The following is a 20873-nucleotide window of genomic DNA, read 5'->3' on the forward strand; positions in this document are numbered from 1 at the left end:
AATAACTAGTGGGAACTCCGAATCCGTTTAGCGGGAGGACCAGGATGGAAACAGATGTAGGGCTGATGGTTACAGAGCAGAAGGGACGATTTTACAGACCCAGGAATGTAGAAGTGGTCTGACTAACAAACATTGGGGCAAGAAGGGAAAGTAAAGGAGGGGGTATTGAAAGCACACTGATTTCCGCATTTTTTATAGCCGGGGATCGAGATATCTCATTGAAAGCTGATTTTTAAAAAATCGAGGAATAGAAGTATGTGTAAAATTTCATTTTAAGAAAAAAGGGAACACTAAAGAAAGATAAAGTTGTTTGACATTGGGTGTGGAGAAGGAGGAGGAATAAAGAAAAAGGGGATGTACTGTGTTGTTGTTCAGGAGGGAGTAACAGAAACAGTGTGAAAGAATAGAGGACTGAAGGTATTATTTACAATCATGGTTATAAAGGCAACCACTTGAATGCAACTTAAACCTTCCACATGGTTAGGAGAAACACACCTAAAACAGCAAAGCAAACACAAAGCACATAATAAAAAGGGTAAAGAAGAACTTGAAAGGCTACGAAAACACAGCATAAAATAACATCACCATCACATGAGCAGGGCTAAACCCATCTATTCCAAGAAAAAAGACTTTCACGTTAAATCACAAAACAAAACCTGGTGTTCTTTTCTTTCTTTCTCTCTCTCTCTCTCTCTCTCTTTTTTTTTTTTTTGGTGGGCAGCAAAGCAAAGTTTATTGAGCTGAAGTACAAAGCTCTCAAAGAAGGAGGGGACCCAAGAGGGTTGTCCCTGCTGTTCTATACCAGGGATTTGCCTAAAACAAAGGCTTCAGAAAGGATGAAATACAGAAGGGCAAAGCTATATTGGGCTAATGTAAACAAAATTTAGCAAGCTTGTCGTAATATCAGACAAGGTTACATTCAGGGCAAAGGTAAAAAACATCGAATGAGACAAAGGTCATTTTATAATTAAAAGGGACAAGTCACAAGAATATAAAGCTATTAGTGCACAGACAACATAGCATCATCATTTATAAAGCAGGACTCCAGAGAAATATGGAGAAATAAAAATACAATAGTCGTAAAGGTTTTAATGTACTTCTCTCTGATTATATCAGGTCAAATTACATAGAAGCCTACACGACATAATAAGTTATATCTCACTGATACGTATCAAAATCCGTATGTGAAAAACAGGGAACATGCATTCCTCTTCAGGGCCCTTAAAACATTCACAGAAATCGACCACTGTTTAGACCACAAAGAAAACTCAACTATTTCAAAGAGACAAAGTAGTACAGACAACGTTGATCTCCCAACTCTGATGACAATGAGATACAACTGAACATTAATGAGCCAATCAGAAACAAAAGACTCTAGTCCCTGGAAGTTTGAAAACTCTCTCACTCTCTTGAAATTTAAAAACTCTACATCAAAGGCAAGTCAAACACCCACATTTTAGAATCTCTACGCAATAACAATAACAGAGATATAATACATCAGACATGTTGGGATATATCAAAAGTAGTATTTATTTATATCAAAGGCTCCCTCTTCCCCCTACATACTTACATTTACAAGTAAAAATTGAAAAATTAAGCATCCAACTCAAGAAGTCCGAGAGTGACAGAAAGAAAGCAGAGAAAAAGAAATGAATAAATTAATAAAGATAAAAGCAGAAATGAGTGAATGAATGAATTAGGAAACAAGAACGTAAACGGTAGAACTAAAAAATACATCTATGAGCTGAAATGAAAAATACAATTTTAGTGGCGCCAGGGTGGCTCAGTCGGTTAAGCATCTGCCTTTGGCTCAGGTCATGATCCTGGGGTCCTGGGATTGGACCCCACGTTGGGCTCCCTGCTCAGCGGGGAGTCTGCTTCTCCCTCTTCCTCTGCTGCTCTCCCTGCTTGTGCTCTCTCTCTGTCAAATAAATAAATAAAATCTTTAAAAGAAAAAGAAAGAAAAATACAATTTTAAATGGTAACATAATCCAGAAAGTAAAAATAGGCAAAACAAGAAATTAGGGGGAAATGAACAGGTTCTTAAAGCCTGCTTTGTTCCACTTGATACAAATACACTTGAAAACCTGGATGAATTGGATAATTTGCTGTAAGGAAAATATGATTTTCCAAAATTGACTTTAAAAGAGTTTTAAAAATCTAAATTGTGAAATTACTGCAGAAGAAATGAAGAAGGTTGTCAAAGGCTTACTTTCCCCAAGGAAAGCATCAGGCCCAGAAATGTTCAACCGGGCAATGATCAAACCTCAAAGAACAGAAGTTTTTTTTTAATTTTTTAAAAAGATTTTATTTATTTATTCGACAGAGATAGAGACAGCCAGAGAGAGAGGAAACACAAGCAGGGGGAGTGGGAGAGGAAGAAGCAGGCTCATAGCCATCGGGCTCGATCCCATAACGGCGGGATCACGCCCTGAGCCGAAGGCAGACGCTTAACCGCTGTGCCACCCAGGCGCCCCCAAGGAACAGAACATTTTAACACTACTTAAATTGTTCCAGAGTAAAAACAAGAACAAAAGCTTCGAAATTTTTTTTTATGCTGTGAGCATAACATTGATTCTGAAATCCAACATCATTAGACATTCAAGAAGAAAATGATAACTCATGCTCACTTTTGAATATCAATGTAGAAATCCTAAGTAAAGTACAAACAAACAGAATCAGCCATGTACTTAAAAAAAAAAAAGGCAGTATATGTAAGTTTATTCCAGAAATAAATTAAAAATTTTATTGGGGGGGTGCCTGGGTGGCTCAGTGGGTTAAATGTCTGACTCTTGGTTTCAGCTCAGGTCGTGATCTCAGGGTTGTGAGATTGAGCCCTGCATTGGGGTCCATGCTCAGTGCAGAGTCTTCTTGAGATTCTCTCTTCCTTGCCCTCTGCCCCTCCCCCAGCTCACCTCTCTCTCTCTCTCTCTAAAATAAATGAATTAATCTTTAAAAAATTTGTATTAGAAATTTATTATAAGACTTATTAATTGAATATTAGGAAACTGTTGTCGCAGGTCTCTCGGAGAATGCAATGGGCAAGGATGGATGTCTCCTCAGCCCCCACCCTGTGCAGTGAGGCAAATTGTCTGGTCTGGATGCTCAGTCTTCATGTGTCATCCCTGTTTCCATCAGTCAACTTGCAAAATATAAGACACTCTCCCACCTCTATGCCCTACCATGCCCTGCTCACCCTCACTGCTGCCTCCTCCTTCTGCGAACCTATCTCCTAAGCCCTTCCTATAATGACCTAGAATCTTCTGGAACTTCTGCCCCACACCCTGTATTTTTCTGCTGTAGCCTCAAACACTGTGTCTCCAGCTCCGTCTTCACTGAAACACAGACCTCCCCAAGAACTCCTGAGAACCCCTGAGTCTGTTGTTCTCTAAGAGACTGCTCCCCTGAACTCTTGTCCGAAGTCCTGCTTCTTTAAGATTTCAGTCATGTGACATTACCACCCTCTCCCCTTGCTGATATCTCTCCATTTTCTTATTCACTGAAGACATCATTCGCAGTGATGCAAAAAGTGTTTTGCCATGTGTATGGGTATTTCCACAACCGCGTGCATGACCTTAGCTCCTCCGTTCACCCCACTGCTCCCACTGGGGCTACCCTGCTCGCTGCACAAAGTACATAAGGGTACTCGATGGTCCTGCCTCCACTCCACGTTAGCCATCCACCCTCACATCTTGACCTGGTCATCAGCAACCATCCCTAGTCTCTTACCAGAAGCTCCTCTCCAGCTTGCTTCTTTAATTACTCCAATAAGACAAATAAATCTCTGACTCCCATCAAAACTCCCAGTCTGTTGAACTCATGACTTCTTCCCCACCATTCACCATTCATTCCTCTACTTCACTTATTACTCTGATTAAATCCCATGATTCAGCATTTGACACACACACACACAAACACACACACACACACACACACACACAGCCCACACCTATCTGTCCTCATAGACAATTTCCTCTCTTCTTTTCCAGAGAAAACTCTGGTTTTTCTTTTCTCTCTTTCTTCCCACCTCTTCCAGCAGAAGAGGCTATTGTCCAAGCCAGAGTTTCTTAACTTCAGCACTACTGACATTTGAGGCTGGAACATTCTTTGGTGTGGGGGGCTGTCCTGTGCATTGCAGAATGTTTACCAGGATCCCTGACCTCTACTCATTAGATGCTCATAACCACCTCTAGTCATAACAACCAAAATGTCTCCAGACATCACCGTAGTTTCCTGGGTCGGTGTCGGGGGCATGAATCACCCCTGGCTGAGAACCACTAATCTAGACTCATCCTTCTAACTTATGCCTGGGACTCTACCCCCCTTCTAAGGTATACAATCTTTTCAGGAATCATACACTAGGAAATATCTTTTCCTCTCCTGTAGAGTTGGAAGCTCTCTCTCAACTGGATTTTTTTCATAAATCCTTAAGCATCTTTAAAAAAAATGTTCAGCCACACTTCCATCCCCCCCAACCAGTACATCTCCTTCCACCCCCCACCACATCTTGCAAGAGTTGGCCATTCTTCCTGCTTCCATTATTCCCTCCTCCTCTCTCCTTCAAATATGACTCAGGGTTCTTGGCATTCCACCCCCTTCGCTTTCATTACAGTTTTAACTGACTTCCGTGTCTATAAATGCAGTGGACGGTTTTCAGCCTGTGCTCACGTGTGCAATGGAGGAGATTGAGGGAAGTAAAGGTCATGAATTTGGTCTTGACTCTGTTGGATTTAAGGTGTCTCAGAGGAATCCTAGAGAGATGTCGTGTGAGCACTGAAACAGTGAGGGCTGGAGTCAGAGGTTGAGGCTGGGACATAAACTGCCTGGGTTTCCTGCAGTGTACCTGGGGACATACAGGTATGTGTATATGCATGTGGGTAACTAATACCATAGGTGTGATGTTAAGTACCTTGGCAAAGGACAGTGGCGTGTAGAGCAATTAGAATCACTTGAAGGGTTTGCAAAATGCAGATTCCTGGGCCCCACCCCCAGTTTTTAATACAATAAAAACTGAATAGCCTCCCTGTGATGGAGAATTTGCATTTCTGTCAAGTTCCCAAATGATTGATGCTGAAGCTTCTGGTCCAGGTACCACACTCTGCAAACCACTGATCTAGAGTGAGGAGGGGAGGCCCAGGGCTCGACTGGGCGCTCCATTTATCAGTCAGAAGCGGTGGTGAGCCCAAGGGAGACAGAGGAAGGACCCGGAAAAAAAGGACCACCGCCAGCTTTTGGATGGAGAGCGGCGGAGGGTGAAGATGCAGAGGCCCCAGGACTACATCTCCCAGGATGCCCCGCGCCGGCCCGCGCCCGCCCCCTGGAGGCGGCTCCCAGAGGCGCGGGTAGGATCCCAGGGACCTTTCGCGGAGCATCCGTGAGCGCGGGGAGCCGCGGCGGCTGCGGGCTGCGGCGGCGGCGGCGGCGCGGCTGGAGCTAGCGGGGCCGGTGAGTGGGAGCAGCGCTGGTCGCCGGCTCCTTTGCGCCTCAGCCGCGTCGTTTTCACGGGTCGAGCGGGCGAGCGCTGGGGTCCGTGGGTCCGGGAGCGGGGGCGCAGGACGGTCCGTCTGAGAGGGAAGACGCTCTGCTGCTGTTGTTGCCGTGGTGGCCCCGGTCCCCCTCCGCCCGGCGGGTCCCGCCCCCAGCCCGGGACGGACGTCCTACCCTGCCCTGCCCATCCAGCCCGGGAGCTGCGGGACCGGTGCCGCAGGTGGCAGCGGCAGGGGGCCGCCCCCCTCCCCTCCGGGCCCCGGGGGTTGGCGCAGGAGCCCAGGACAGAGGGCCAGGTGACTCCCGAAGACTGCGGCCCTGAGAGGCGCCCCCAGCCCTCGCGGGGGTGGGACAGGTGCGTGGGCACGCCCGACCGGGGCTCCCCGGGCCCCCGGAGCCTCCCGCACCCTCCTTAGTGCTGTCCTGAGGATGCTGTGTGTGTCGGGGACCGAGTAACCCTTGGCCGTCTTCCGCGACCGCAGAGCTCCGGCCCCCTTGTTGGCCTGAGGTGACCGGGGAAAGCGCTGGCCACGCGTCTCCGGGTCATAGGGCGGTGCCACCGCGCAGTGTACCTGGGGAGCCCTGGGGGACCGTTGGGATGCTTAGGGGGGGCGGGTGATGCGGAGCCTGCCAGGAGTGCAACAGGAACAACCTCCTTCCCAAATATCTTTGAAATAAAATTAGTTTTACGTCCTTATTTTTTTTTTAAAGCAAGTTTGACCCCGAATAGCTTATTTTTATTTTGCGCGAGCTGCAATTGCCAGCACGCAAGTTTATATAATAAGCAGTATACGGTCTGGAAAAGAAAATATTCCTGTGAAGGTGCTCTTCCTTGCCCTCTATCGGAAGAATTATGTTGGACTGGTTGACATGCTTATCCATTAGTAACTGCGGTAGCTGGGGGCAGGAGATAAAGTGTTTTTGCGTAGAGGCACAGCTCAGCCCTTCTAGACCGGTTTTGGTTTGAGAACATTTTTGTTATCCGGTTTCAGACACGATGGTATTTCAACGTTTAAGATGGGAGAGGAGAGAAGGAGCACAAGTTTGTCCAGCCTCATTTCTTACTCTGCAGAAAATAGCTTTGCCTGAGTAACTCTCAGAGCAAACACGTTTAATTTGGTGGCTAAGACTAAGCTCAGCCTTCATACTAAACTCTATCAGTTTTAATAATTTCTCAGTTGATTTGTTTGGCTGTTCCAGGTAAATAATCTCACCATCTGTTAAGAAGTGGCAGATGTCTCTTACGAATGTGTGCACTTTTTATTTCTTATTTTCCATTGATCCTCCTCTCTACAGTGCTGACTATTTTGGGCTTGGTTTTAGGGGAATGCTCCCATGGGATCGTCACTAAATATATCTTTATCATATTAAGTTTTCATTTATGCCTAATTACTAAGAGTTTAAAAAGTTAGGGGTGGATATTGATTTTTTTTTTCCTCAAGTGCTTTTGTGTTACATATATTCATATGACCATGTAGATTTCTTCTTAAAATCAGTATCATAGGTGATGCTGCTGCTAGATTTTCTGTGTCTAAAATCCTGGGATAATTTAAAATGCACTTTTGGGTTGTTTGATAGATTCGCTGAGCTAACATTTAATTAGAGTTTTGGTATTTATATTTATAGGTGAGATTGGTATATTCCCCCCTCCCCCTTTTTGAGTCTGAGTTCATAATTGGCGTTAGGCTGTCCTCATTGATTCAGTTGGGAAGCTTTCCACCATGTTCTAGCTTTCCACCATGTTCTATGCTCTGGAGCAGAAGAATTATCTGTTCCTTGACGTTTGGCAAAATCCGACCACAGGCTGCCTGAGCTGCTGGTGATAATATTTTTAAGAAGTTGGTATCAGTACTTAACTTTTCTATTTTTTCCATGATCATTGATTTTTCTCAGGTTTTCTGTTTCTTCAAAGTCAATCTAATACTTTACATCTTCCCAGAAAATCATTAACGTTATTGAAATTTAATATGTGTTAGCATAATGTTGTTTAGAGTCTTCTGTTGTAAGAAAATAGCTCTTCTGCATCTTTGGTATGTTGTCTGTCTTGTTCACACTTTTGTGTACGTGCCTTTTCTCTTTTTTTAATTGGTCAGACTTGATTTATGCTTGCTTATTTTATTATCTTTTCAAAGCACCAGTTGCTGGATTTACTGATTAATCCTGTTAGTTTTATTTTTCTGTGTCATCCACTTATGTTCTTAATCTTTCTTGCTACGTAATTTGAGTTTATGCCTGCAAGTTCCAGCCTTTTGAATTAGAAGACTTCCATCATTTATGTAATCAATCAGTCCTCCTGAACAAGGCAAGGACATCTAATCTTTTCATGCCAGTCACCTCCCATTTGGTTCTAAGCTCTGTTTTTACTTTAACTCTTTAAATTGGACATTATTGCTGATGTTACTATTATACTGATTTTCCAGTTCAATATTTATTAGGCTTACCTACCTGTTTGCCTACTTTCTTCACTCTTCATTCCTTCTTGTATCACGATATTCTTCTTTGGATCCTTTTCCTTTCCCCTGAAGTACACTCTTTAGACATTCCTGCAGTGATGTTGCATTCTCCGTTTTTATAATATCTGAAAATGCCTTTATTTTGCCTGCACTCTTGAATTTTGGCTTCACCAGGTTTCTCTAAGCCATTGATTTCAAAGGTGTTGTTGTTGCTGTTGTTGTTGTTTTTCTAGCAGTTTTTAAAGATGTTTTGTGCCTGGAAGGCTTTGGGATCTCTATTCTGCCACACTGTTGAAAGAAAGATGGAGATTTTTTAAAACCCAGCAATTGGAGCGCCTGGGTGGCTCAGTCGTTAAGCGTCTGCCTTCGGCTCAGGGCGTGATCCCGGCGTTCTGGGATCGAGCCCCACATCGGGCTCCTCCGCTGGGAGCCTGCTTCTTCCTCTCCCACTCCCCCTGCTTGTGTTCCCTCTCTCGCTGGCTCTCTCTCTGTCTGTCAAATAAATAAATAAAAAATCTTTTAAAAAAAATAAAATAAAAACCCAGGAATTAATTTGTAATCTAATGAACTGACAGTTTTTGTGACATTTCCCTATACAAAATTAAAGATTTATCTCAAATTTATTAATTACAAATTACGTTCTCTGTCTCCTTAGCTTATTTTTTCTCTGTTTGGCCTGTTGATTCTGAGACTTGCGCTAAAGATTTCCACTATGATTCCCAGCGGGTTTCTTTTGTTCTATTTCTATTAGTTTTGTAATAGGTATGTTTACAGGCCACCCATAAACAGTGTTTCTATATTTACATGTATTTTTGAAGCTATGTTTTTAGACATTTTATATTTTCTTGTACCTTTGGGGAATAAATAGTCATCTATTTTATTTAATTGTTTCTGCTTTTGATTCTGTTTTGTGGGATATTAATATTGGTACATCTGCTTTATTTTTGTGACTGCTTACCTGGCTTATCTTTTTATATTCGTTTATTTTCCATTTTCTGTGTTTTAGTTATTGCTCTTGCAATTAGATTATAGCTAGATTTTTGTTTTATTACTTAATGTTTGTGTTTTTTAAAAATTATGGTAAAATACACATAATATAAGATTTACTATCTTGACATTTTTAAGTGTACAGCTCACTGGTATTAAGTATATTCACATTACTGTGCAACCAAGCTCCAGAACTTTTTCATCTTGCAAAATTGAAGCTCTATACCCATTAAACAGCGACTACCCATTCCCTCCTCCCCCCTCAGCTCCTGGTAACCAGCACTGCACTTTCTGTCTTTATGAATTTTCCTGTCCTAGGAACCTCATATAAGTACCTCATAAAGTACTTGGCTTCTTGTGACTGGCTTATTTCACTTAGCATAATGTCCTCAGTGGTGTAGCATGTGTCAGAATTTTCTTCCTTTTTCAGGCCGAATAATATTCCATTGTGTATATATACCACATTTTGCTTATCATTTCATTTCTCAGTTGCTTCCATATTTTAGCTGTTATGAATAATGCTGCTATGAATATGGGTGTGAGAATATCTCTTTGAGACCCCGCTTTCAACGCTTTTGGGCATATACCCAGAAGTGGAATTGTGAGTCATATGGTAACTCTATATTCAACTTTTCAAGAAACTGCCAAACTATTTTTCATAGCAGCTGCACCATTTTACATACCCAGCCAACAGGGCACAAGGGTTCCAATGTCTCCACATTCTCTCCAACACTTGTTATTTTCTGGGTTTTTTTGACAGCATCTGTCATAATGGGTGTGAAATCTTTGCCTTTCAGGAAGCAGCTTTAACCCGTTTATATTTATTTCCATTACTGAATTTTGGGAGCTGCTTCCTGCCATCTTATTTTATGTTTTCTATTTCTTCTGCTTTCTCCTGCCAGCCACCATCCCTTTCCTACTTTTTATTGGATTGACTGAGTTTTTCTTATTCTATGTTATTCCTCTCTTAAGACACGGAAAATGCAGATATTACGTCTACTCTGTGGTAGGTACCTTTCAATGTGGAGACTTTTTTTTTTATGGAGGTACAACATATGTGTGTAAAGATACACACATATGAAATGTATAAAACTCCATGAATTTTGACAGGCTGAACACACGTGTACTCAGCACTCCAAACAAGAAAATTTTCCAACACTCCCGAATCTGCCCTCATGAGGCCCACCACCTAGGATAACCATTATCTTGATTTCTAACAGAGTAGATTAGTTTTACCTGTTTTCGTACTTTGTATCAATAGAATCATGTGGTATGTACGCTTTTACATCCAGCTTCTTCCCATCAACATTGCAGTTGTGTGGTTTGTCTATATTCCTCAGTGTTGTTATCCACTCTTGTTGCCGTATACATTCCATTGCGTGTATATCCACAGCGCGGATGTCCATTTTACATGATGGACATTTGGGTTGTTTGCAGTTTGGGGGTATCACGAAGAGTGCTGCTAGGAACATTCTAGTTCATGTCTTTTGTTGAATGAATGCATGCATTTCTGTCGAGTACATATCTAGGAGGGGAGTTGCTTGGTCATTGCACGTACACAGATTTAAGTAAATGCTGACCATTTCCAACAGCGATTGCACCAACGTACGTACCTGAGAAGCATACGTGGTTGCTGCACATCCGTGCCATCTCTTCGTAACTTCTGTCTTTTCCATTTTAGTCATCCGGGTGGGTATCACATTGTGGTTTTGATTCGTATTTCCCTGATGATAAATGGAATTGAGCTCTTTTGTTACCCTTAAATTTTCACATGTCTAAACCATTTTTTTCTCTTGATGTTTAACGATATATGAACTCTTCACGAGTAAAGCAAGAATGAACCTTAACATGACCTTAATTCTGTCTCGTGTTAAGATCATATGGGATTTTGGGCTTTTGTACATTATGCATAAGCAGTTATGTTTTACTGATTATTTGCTCATCAGTTATAAATTTTGCCAATTATTTGCTCATCACTGGTTCTTTTATCTCTTGTTTTTCTACTTTTTGGATTCATTATTGCTTAAATGAATCCTTAAGGAATTTTTTTTCCCCCTGAGATTTTGTGGACGGTAAACTTTCTGAACCCTTGCATGTTTAAAATATTTTTTATTTTGCTTTTCTGCATGAGTACGCTTGACTGAGGGTAGGATTCTAGGTTAAAAACCTTTGCATTTGGGGGCACCTGGGTGGCTCAGTTGGGTAAGCATCTGCCTTCAGCTCAGGTCATGATTCCAGGGTCCTGGGATTGAGCCTAGGTCTAGTCAGGCTCCCTGCTCAGCGGAGAGCCTGCTTCTCCTTCTCCGTCTGCCCAACCCCAACCCCCATACTCTCGCTCGCATGCGCTCTCTCTCTCTCTGCCTCAAATAAATAAATAAACTCTTTAAAAAAACCCTCTGCATTTTGAAGATAATTCTTCGTTATCTGCTGGTATCTAGTGTGGTTGATGAGAAGTTTCTGCAGTTTAATTTCTGTTTCTTCATAGTTAACCTGTTTATTCTCTCTGAAGCTTTATCATTTTCTTCTTGTCCTTAGTGTTCAAAAACTTCACTATTTGTCCAGAGGTAGTTCTCTTTTGTTCTTCCTGCTCAGTGCTTGGTGGTTCCTTTTCTCCCCCAAAGATTAATGCACTTCTGTGGCACAGGAGTAGTTTCTTTTTTGAGTATTTCCTTGCCTCCATTCCTTTATTTTCTTTTTCTGGAATTATTATTAAGTAGGCATCAGAATTTTGTGGGGCGCCTGGGTGGCACAGCGGTTAAGCGTCTGCCTTCAGCTCAGGGCGTGATCCCGGAGTCCTGGGATCGAGCCCCGCGTCGGGCTCCTCCGCTGGAAGCCTGCTTCTTCCTCTCCCACTCCCCCTGCTTGTGTTCCCTCTCTCGCTGGCTGTCTCTATCTCTGTCGAATAAATAAATTAAAAAAAAAAAAGAATTTTGCAATTAGTCTTTCATGTTTCTGGACTTTCTTCTCGGCCCTCTTATCTTTATGGGCTGCATTTTGGGAGATTCCTTGCCTTGGACTTTCCTGTTTACTAATCTAGTGTTTGACTTTCTGCAGTCAACTCTCCGGTCCATCTGTTGAGTGTTTTTCAATGTTGATTATCATATCTCTGTAAAATTTAGCTTTTAGAATAGATAAGATATTCAGTGTTCAAAAATCAGACTGTATTAAAAAGCTATGAGTAGGGGCGCCTGGGTGGCACAGCTGTTAAGCGTCTGCCTTCAGCTCGGGGCGTGATCCCGGCGTTCTGGGATCGAGCCCCACATCAGGCTCCCCCGCTGGAAGCCTGCTTCTTCCTCTCCCACTCCCCCGCCTGTGTTCCTTCTCTCGCTGGCTGTCTCTGTCAAATAAATAAATAAAATCTTTTAAAAAAATTAAAAAAATAAAAAATAAATAAAAAGCTATGAGTAAAAGGTCTCCCACCATCCCTTCCCCCATCTGCCCTCTTCTCCCTTACCCCACAAGCAGGTAGCCACGTTATTAGTTTCTTATATGCCCCTCCAAAGTCTCTTTGTGCAAATACAGTTAAATAAGAATTCAGTTCTTAATCCCTCCTCTTTTTTTTTTTTGCACAAATAATAACATTATTCCATGTATTGCCCTTCACCCTGCTTTTTTAGTTCATGATGTAGAGATCTTCCCCTTTCTTACTTCCTTAGACAGAGTTTCCCCTCAAATCTTCCCAAGGATGTCTAATAATTTCTTCTATGTGCTATGCTAGTTCTCTTTCCTTGGGTATACATTCTATTGACTTGATGTCCCCATTTTGTGACGTTGAATAAAAACTCAGTCGACTCTTCCTCTGAGGCTCATCTTTGAGTTTGCAGATTCCTGTTTTCCTGCCTGTGCTACTGGCCATAGGCTGCCCCTGGGGACCGTTGAAGAGTTGCACTGAGCTGCTGAGCAGGGCAGGCGAGGGGGCATTTGTTGTGGGCTGCTCAGTGTCCGTGGGGAAGGGTCCAGCAGTCCGGGCCGTTCTGGCTGCAGTTCCCCAGTTCATCAGCTTGTCTGATTCCATCCCTGCCCCTCTTTCTCTCTGCAGCCTCAGAACCCCAAGCCCCTTATCATTTTCCACTGTATGACGGTGTCCTCCCAGCCATGCATGGGGCTGTGGTTTGCTCAGGTAATCTAATTCTGAGTACTCTCTGCCTTTCAGAAATTTCTTAGATGTTCTAGTTACCCAGCAGCACTGTTTCTTTTTTTCTCCCCAGGTTTCTTACTGATTTAATATAGTTAAAAAGTGTTTTTGCCATTCCATAGAATTTTAGGCCACCTGGAAAGCAGAAGGATGTGTTTAGGCCATTATCTTCGTCCAATCTCCACTATGATCTTTTATTTAGAACTTATCTGTATGTCGGAGGTGTGCAACACCATCCGCAGAGCTGGTGATTCGCTAGGTCTTACAGGACTCAGCTTATCGTCATATTCATGGTGTGATGTATTACATGGAAAGGATACAAAGCAAAATCAGCCAAGGGCAGAGGCGCACGGCGCCACGTCCAGACGACACTAGCTTCCAAGAGTCCTCTGCCAGTAGAGTCACAGGACATGTTTAATTCCCCCAGGATGTTGTGACAGTGTGTGTGTAACGCTGTCCGCCAGGGAAGCTCACTAGAGACTCAGGGCCCACGGTTTTTACCGGGGTGGCTGGACCTGTAGGAGCCCTCTGCCTCTAGCACATTCCAAAACTTCAGACTCCCAGCAGGAAAGCAGGTGTTCAGCGTAAACCATGGTGTTTGTACAAACAGTTTAGGCCAGCGCAACTCTCTTATCAGTTCTGCAAACGTTAGGACCCGCACCCCCACCCCCCAAACCTAAGTTCCCTAATGTCAGCCAAGGGCTAACCGTGTAAGGAGGGCCTTTTTAAGAATTGCAGTCTCAAGCCTGCTATGTCAATTCTTTTCTGCAAAATTTCCCTCCTAGATTCCACAGAAAAAGATGGATACCATACCTGGAAATGGCTTCCCTCTGCCAGATTATCTCCCTCAGAGAGGGAGCAACATTTTCAAATATTAAAATCAAACGATGGGTAAAGAACTGTTTGGTGACTTTGGAAGACGCCAGAGTACGGCATGCCAAGCAGCCTTGAAAGGATGTCAGTGGCAGAGCCTGGGGGAGCCGCTCAACTATTTTAAATTATTGTGTTCCCCTGTTGGCCTTTGGTCACTTCAAGACGGCAGGTGGCTTATCATCGAGCACAGCAATCTGCAGCTTAGTATACCCCTCTCCACAGAACCATTCTGATCACCCCAGTCCGTGTCAGTCTCTGTTCCCCAAACTCTGGCCGAGGCTCTGCTCAGGGAGCATTTCGTCACTTCTCTTCCATGCTTGTATTAGATGGTTTCGCTGCTTCACTCTTTGGGGCTGAGTTTAATCTCCCGCAAGATCGAGAGTTCCCTGAGGACCAAACAGCAACTCCTACTTGGTTACGTTAGCTGTGCCTCTCCAGTAGGGCAAAATGCTTACAGTTGGTGCCTACTAATGCTTGTTGAAGAAACAGGTACAGGAAAGCAGGAAACAGTGTCCTCTTTTTTCCGTCCCCTGCCAGACACGGAGCTGATCTTTCGTCCTGTGTTGAGGTGGTGATGGAAAGCGCCGAGCTGCCGTTAGCTGCTGGCGTTGTCTGAGTTCTGTCTCCCCAGGCCGCAGATGGTATAATTGTATAATTAAAGGTTTTCGTTGGAGAGGTTTTCTGAGGTCACTGAACCTGCGTGGGGGCTTAGATTCCCAAACCATTTTTTTCTACCTAACCCTACGGAACGTATCTGGTTGTAGACTTGTTTCCTCTCTCTCCCCATGTGTTTGGACATCAGGTGTGGGGAATAATTCATCATAACCTCATTCTTAGCACTTTATCATCATTGGTCCGTGCAGGCCCCTCTCTTGTCTTGTGTACTTCTTCATGCATTTGTTCATTGATTCATTCATTCCTTTCTATCCTGCGTACCCCATGCTTATTCTCCTCCCCCCTCCATAGCAAACTATTCTAATGCATTCGATATACGTGCCTTTGTAGTATGTGTACTTAAGAACGCATACTGTTTTGCGTGCATGTGTTTTTCATTTGCATAATGGTGTCGTGTTATAGCTGTCACTCTCTTTCATAGTGTTGTCATTCACCGCTATGTTTTGATGTCCTGTCCCTGTTGCTGTGTGATTATCTGGTCTGTCTGTGTATCCACTACATCTTGCCTCTCTCTCATCTGGTGATGGACACACAGACATTGATTCCTACCCCCAGACACTTCAAACAATGCTGAATGGAACTCTTGTGCATGTCCCCATATGGTCTATGTAAGAATCTCTTTGGGATTTAGACACGGGAGCAGGATTTCCTGGTCGTGGTCTGTGCCTGTGGTTAATGGAACCAAGTACTACCCGGTTAATCTTCAGCGTGTCTGCACCACTCACCTTTCCCCAGCAGTGCCTGGGATTTTGGTTTTACCTTTTGATGTGTTAATTGACAGCACTTTAACAATCAAGACCTTTCACGTACATGTCCATTATCTCTAGCCTCTCTTGAGTAGTATTTCATCTTGGCTAAAGTCATGGAGTGGTGGGTCACCCCTTTAGCTACACAAGCTCTCTGACCCTGCGGGCCCCGCTCGTTCTCTTGACGAGAGAGATTTGTTTGGGTTTACGGTTAGCTGCCGTCGTACGTGAAGCAATACCTTGGAAATAAGGAAGCCGGGGCTGACATTCAGGAAGATGTTTGATGAGGATGATTTTGGGGTCAAGTGGACTCAGAGTGGCGAGTGCGGCAGTGGTTCCCGTATCTCATGACGTTGCACGGGGGTCAGTACAGTAACAGAAAACGGACGGAATGTGCCCGCCCTCTTAGAGCAGTAATAATCCATTCTTTTCAGCTCTTTCTGGGTTGTCTCTTATTTTGATGCACAAAAAGGCCATACCTCCGTGGAGTCAGCATATGAGTGGAAGCTCTAAACCAGGGGCTTGAAAACGTCTTCTATAAAGAGCCAGATAGTAATGATTTTAGGATTTCCAGGGTCATACAGTCTCTCTCATAACTACTCCACTCTGCCCGTAGAGCCAAAAGCAGCCACAGACAGTCCAGCAATGTGCCCCATTCATCTGGCCCACAGACGGTAGTTTGCCAACTTAATTTTTTCTTTCCTCTCTTGTTTCTGAGGTACAAGTTTATGACACTCACTTGATTACCTACTCTGTGCCAGGGCTAAGATTATAGTGATGGCTAAGATACAAATGGTACAAATCTGTCTTTTAGCATAACGTCTGGGTGGGGAGACCGAGGAGTGAGCAGCCAATTACCCAAGAAAACAAGAGGCCAGGACCAGGCGGGCACAGAATCAGGCACTGGAGCTTAGGACAGGGTGTATCAGGCAAGACTTTCTGGAAGGAGGAGAGATCTAAAATAAAGGGGCAAGAGGAATTAGGTGGGACAGGGGCAAGTGACTTGAGGGTTTAATTCACTATAGCTGGAGGGTAAAGATCAGGGTTTTGTGGTACAAGGAGGAAGGGGGTTGGGATAGAGGTAGCAGGGGTGCCAAGCAGCCAAAACGTGGGTAGCAGGAGTGACAAGAGAGAGATTGAGTTAAAAACCCACAGGCAGAATCATAAATGCTTAAGTAATTGAAGGTTGGTGGTGACAATCCCACTGCTATTAAGATATGTCAGGTAATGTGAAAACATAGAAAGCTCTCCAATAATTTCACAAAGTTAAAGTAACCCTGACAGAGAACAAGGGAAGCCCACAAAAGTAAACTATGGACCAAAGATCACGTGTGGTGTATATGCACATATCCTAAGTAAAATGGCAATTGGGGCGCCTGGGTGGCTCAGTCAGTTAAGCGTCTGACTCTTGGTCTCAGCTCAGGTCTTGATTGCAGGGTGGTAAGTTCAAGCCCCGTGTTGGGCTCTGTGCTGGGGTGGAGCCTACTTTTAAAAAAATGGCAAAATGGGGGCGCCTGGGTGGCTCAGTCGTTAAGTGTCTGCCTTCGGCTCAGGTCGTGATCCCAGGGTCCTGGGATCAAGCCCTGCGTCAGGCTCCCTGCTCAGCGGGAGGCCTGCTTCTTCTTCTCCCACTCCCCTTGCTTGTGTTCCCTCTCTCGCTGCCTCTCTCTCTGTCAAACAAATAAATAAAATCTTTAAAAAAAATGGCAAAATGAACCCAGCAGAATTAAAAAGAGTAATACATTTTGGCCAAATAGTTGTGTTTTTTTTTGTTGTTGTTGTTTTAAAGTAAGCTCCACTTCCAATACAGAGCCCAACACAGGGCTCAAACTCACGACCACGAGATCAACACCTGAGCCAAGAGCAAGACTCAGACGCTCAACTGACTGAGCCACCCAGGTGTCTCTTGGCCAAATTGTTTTTATTACAGGAATTCAAGAATGGTTTGATATAAGGACATATGTCAATTTAATACATTCTGTAAATAATAAAAGGAGAAAGCTATATAATCACATTGAGAGGTCCTGAAAAAGTGCTTAATAGAATTTGACTTTGAATCTTGCCATTCCTTGAAAAGTTTTTATGTCCCCTGCCTCCAACGCGTGCAGTCTTCCTTGCCCGGCTGACTTTCTCACCTTCTTGTTTCTCTGGCTAATCCTTGCTCATTAGTTGTATAACTTTTCCTTCATCATGTTTTTTTGTGAATCCTCTCTTGTGTACCCTGTGTGGAATAAGTTATCCTCGTCTCTCTAGTGCAGTAATGCTCCATCCATATCTCTGTCCTTGTGTTTCGATGGTCATTCTCAGTTTCTCTTTGTACCTAGCTGATTTCCTTCTGTGGGAGCCAGGCAGCCGTTTTAGGCACTAGAGATGCAGAGACAGAAAAAAACATTGCCCAGTTGTCCGCCTCTGCACCGTCAGACTCAGTCCCCACCCTTCTCCTGTTCTCTATGTTAGAAGGAGCTGATTCTGCCAACGTCACTTTGCAGGCTCCTTTGTCAAATGCCGCTGGCTAAGGGTGGCTAGGAAAAGGCACCAGTGGGAGATTGGAAGGTGAGAGGAAGGGAAAAGCCAGGGGATTTCTCTCCCCGTTTTCTTTGAACAGTGTCTCTGGGGTGCTTCCAGCTGCAACTGGGTGACATTGGCCTCTGGTGATAACACCTTCTTCCTTTCCCAGCTAGCCTTAAGTGTGCTAGAGATGTCCTACTCTGGGGTGGCTCACCGCCCCTCCATCCCATGTGGCTGCTCAGCCCTTCCCTAGACCTTGTAACTGCTTCCCAAACTAAATTCCCTCTGTTGAACTACCTCTTTTGAATTCTGTTTTCTTGATTGGACCCTGCCCGGCGTAGACAAGAACTCTACTTCTGTGTGCCCACGGTCTTATAGGACAAATGGGCATTAAAACAACTGTAATTTTTTTCTCTTCAATGCTCCTTCCTTCCTTCTTCCGGAAGTAGACTTTGCTTTGGGTGCAGGGATTGGCCATGATCCTAATTGAAACAGTCATAGAACTTCATACATACTCCCTGTTCACAAAAATTTTTCCAGGGGTGACCATGTCATCCATACCAGACTAATCACTTTTCTTTAGATGATTCAAAATGGAGCCAGTGGAGCAAGAGGGCCCCTTTGTTCTCAGGAGTTATAAGGGTGCATGAACTCCCGAGAGCTGGGTCCTTGTTTTGTTTAATGTATGTCTCCAGTGCATAGTAAGTGCCCAATAAAGACAATTTTGTAAAATCTAAGATGCTAGCAGTTTTAAAACAATTATTTTGTGTTCCACTAAAAAAGGAAAAAATACTGTCAAACTGTGATACAATGCTTTTTATTAGGTACATTTTGTAAATTTCAGACTCACTGCAAGATCTTTTAGAGTTCTTTAGACATCAGTGTATGTCATATTCCATTCTTGTATATGTGCACAAAGGAATATATAGGGATGATAAATTGATTAAGGTGTTTCTAAAACTTCCTCACATTCAGTGTCTCCCTCTCTCTTTTTTAAAGATTTATTTATTTGAGAGAGAGAGAGCGCACGTGAGAGCATGGGGAGGAGCAGAGGGAGAGAGAGAGAAACTTTAGCAGACTCTGCGTTAAGCATGGAGCCCAACTCAGGGCTCGATCCCACGACCCTGAGCTCACGACCTGAGCTGAAACCAAGAGTTGGATGCTTAACCAACAGCCTCCCAGGTGCCCCAAGAGTGTCTCTTTTGAATCACTTTTTCACCCAAGTCATTTATGTCTGTGGATTTTTTCACAGATAGCATCCCCTCTGCCATCAAGAACACTGGTCATGTGTTGGTTGTAAAAGCATTCCTCCATTTTCTCCAGGATTTCCTTCTGAGCTTGTGACATCTGTTCTGCAGATTTGATGCTGACACTTCCCTTGATCTTGACTGAAGGTATCGACCAGAAGGTGTCGATTAAACAATCAGGACTCACCTCCCTTCTTTGAACACCCTTGCTTAGTTTGTAGGCTGAAATATCATAGGACTGCAGTTACCTGTGAGGCCACCTAGGATGAAAGTGAAGTCACCATGCTTTTTGGTGAGTTTCTTCTTCTTCTTTAAAGATTTAATTTACTAATTGATTAATTAATTTATTTGAGAGAGAGAGGGAGAGAGAGAACACAAGTGGGGGACAGAGGCAGAGGGAAAGAGAACTCGATGCGGGGCTTGATCCCAGGACCCTGAGATCACGACCTGAGCTGAAGGCAGACACTTAACTGACTGAGTCACCCAGGTGCCCCTTGGCGAGCTTATTCTTTAACTGCCCAATTTTGCATACATCCCGGCATTGGCATTGGCAGCCAATGACAACTGTAAGAGGTATGCTGACTTCAGCGATACTAAAATGTGTGTCCTGGAATCAATGGACAGTGGTATTTGGGAAATTAATTAACTACATGAATCTCATGCTGCCCGAACCTATAACTCCCACTGCAGGAGTGAAGGTAACACACAGAAAGGCATAGAGAGTGGGTGTTTCCAGATCCATTTGTTCCACAGACCACATCCACCTCTGCTCTTCCCATGGTTTATTTCTGGAAGCTGGTGATCCCTCCCCTCTCTTTTTGTAAAGCTAGTTCAGAGTGGTTTAATGTCACTGGCAACCTAGAGACTCATGACTAATATAGAAGCTTATAAAATGATTATAAACAACGTAGCATGTGCAGAAATTAGAAGTACATACAAAGCTCGGAAGTAGCACCAAGGAGAGAGGATAGCTATCAGAGGGTCCCTTACCTGCGGAGGTGTTTAAGCTTCAGCGTCCTCGACTTTCCCAGGTGAGGCGAGACCCCCTTCTTAGGTGCCTCTGAAGGACCTTATACACGTGCTCACTTCGAATCACTTGTTCGCACTCTCTGTTTCCTAAGACGGGAATCACAGACCCAATAAATAATTGTTGAACAAATGAATGAATGAGTTTTGAGGAATGAAGAGGAATTGTTCACCTACAAGGGTGGGAATGGTGTTCTAGGAAGAGAAACCAGAAAGTGCAGTGGGAAACAGACATGGAAAAGCAAGATGTATTCTGGAGACTACATGTAGTTGGAAATGCTGGGAGGGGACGCTCAGAGCTGGGATGGTAAGACATGAGGCTGGAGGGACAGGTGAGGACTAGAGGATGGGCTAATGCATCATGTGAAGATGCTGGGACTTTATTCCTTAGGCAGTGGGAACCATTGAAGTATTAACATCTTTTTATTGTGGTAAAATAGACATAACACTTACCACCTTAACTATTTTCAGTGTATGTAGTTCTGGGCATTAAATACACTCACACTGTTGTGCAACCATCTCCACCATCCGTCTCCAGAACTTTTCCATCTTCCTACACTGAAACTCTGTCCCCATTAAACACCAGCCTCCCCTTCCCTCTCCCAGCCCCTCTCGGCCACCTTTCTACTTACCGTCTCTATGAATTTGATTATTCCAGACCCCTCATATAAACCACTGAAGTATTTTTAATATAGCGTGTAAATGGATTTGCATTTTAGAATGTTCATGCTGGCTT

General features: G+C 43.8%; 1 protein-coding gene across 2 annotated transcripts in view; it reads left to right on the plus strand.

Annotated features, from left to right (window-relative positions):
* Nucleotides 1-5346: 5346 nt before the first annotated feature.
* Nucleotides 5347-20873, plus strand: part of SPECC1 (sperm antigen with calponin homology and coiled-coil domains 1) — a 264043-nt gene continuing 248516 nt past the window's right edge. Inside the window, exon 1 of one of the 2 annotated variants that reach the window (XM_057311283.1) lies at nucleotides 5347-5445. The gene's annotated coding sequence lies outside the window, so the exon portion shown is untranslated. The remainder of the gene's footprint in view (nucleotides 5446-20873) is intronic. The other variant, XM_057311280.1, reaches the window with a different exon arrangement.

The sequence above is a fragment of the Ursus arctos genome, unplaced genomic scaffold (assembly GCF_023065955.2).
Source record: "Ursus arctos isolate Adak ecotype North America unplaced genomic scaffold, UrsArc2.0 scaffold_14, whole genome shotgun sequence".
NCBI classification, from domain to species: Eukaryota; Metazoa; Chordata; class Mammalia; order Carnivora; family Ursidae; genus Ursus; species Ursus arctos.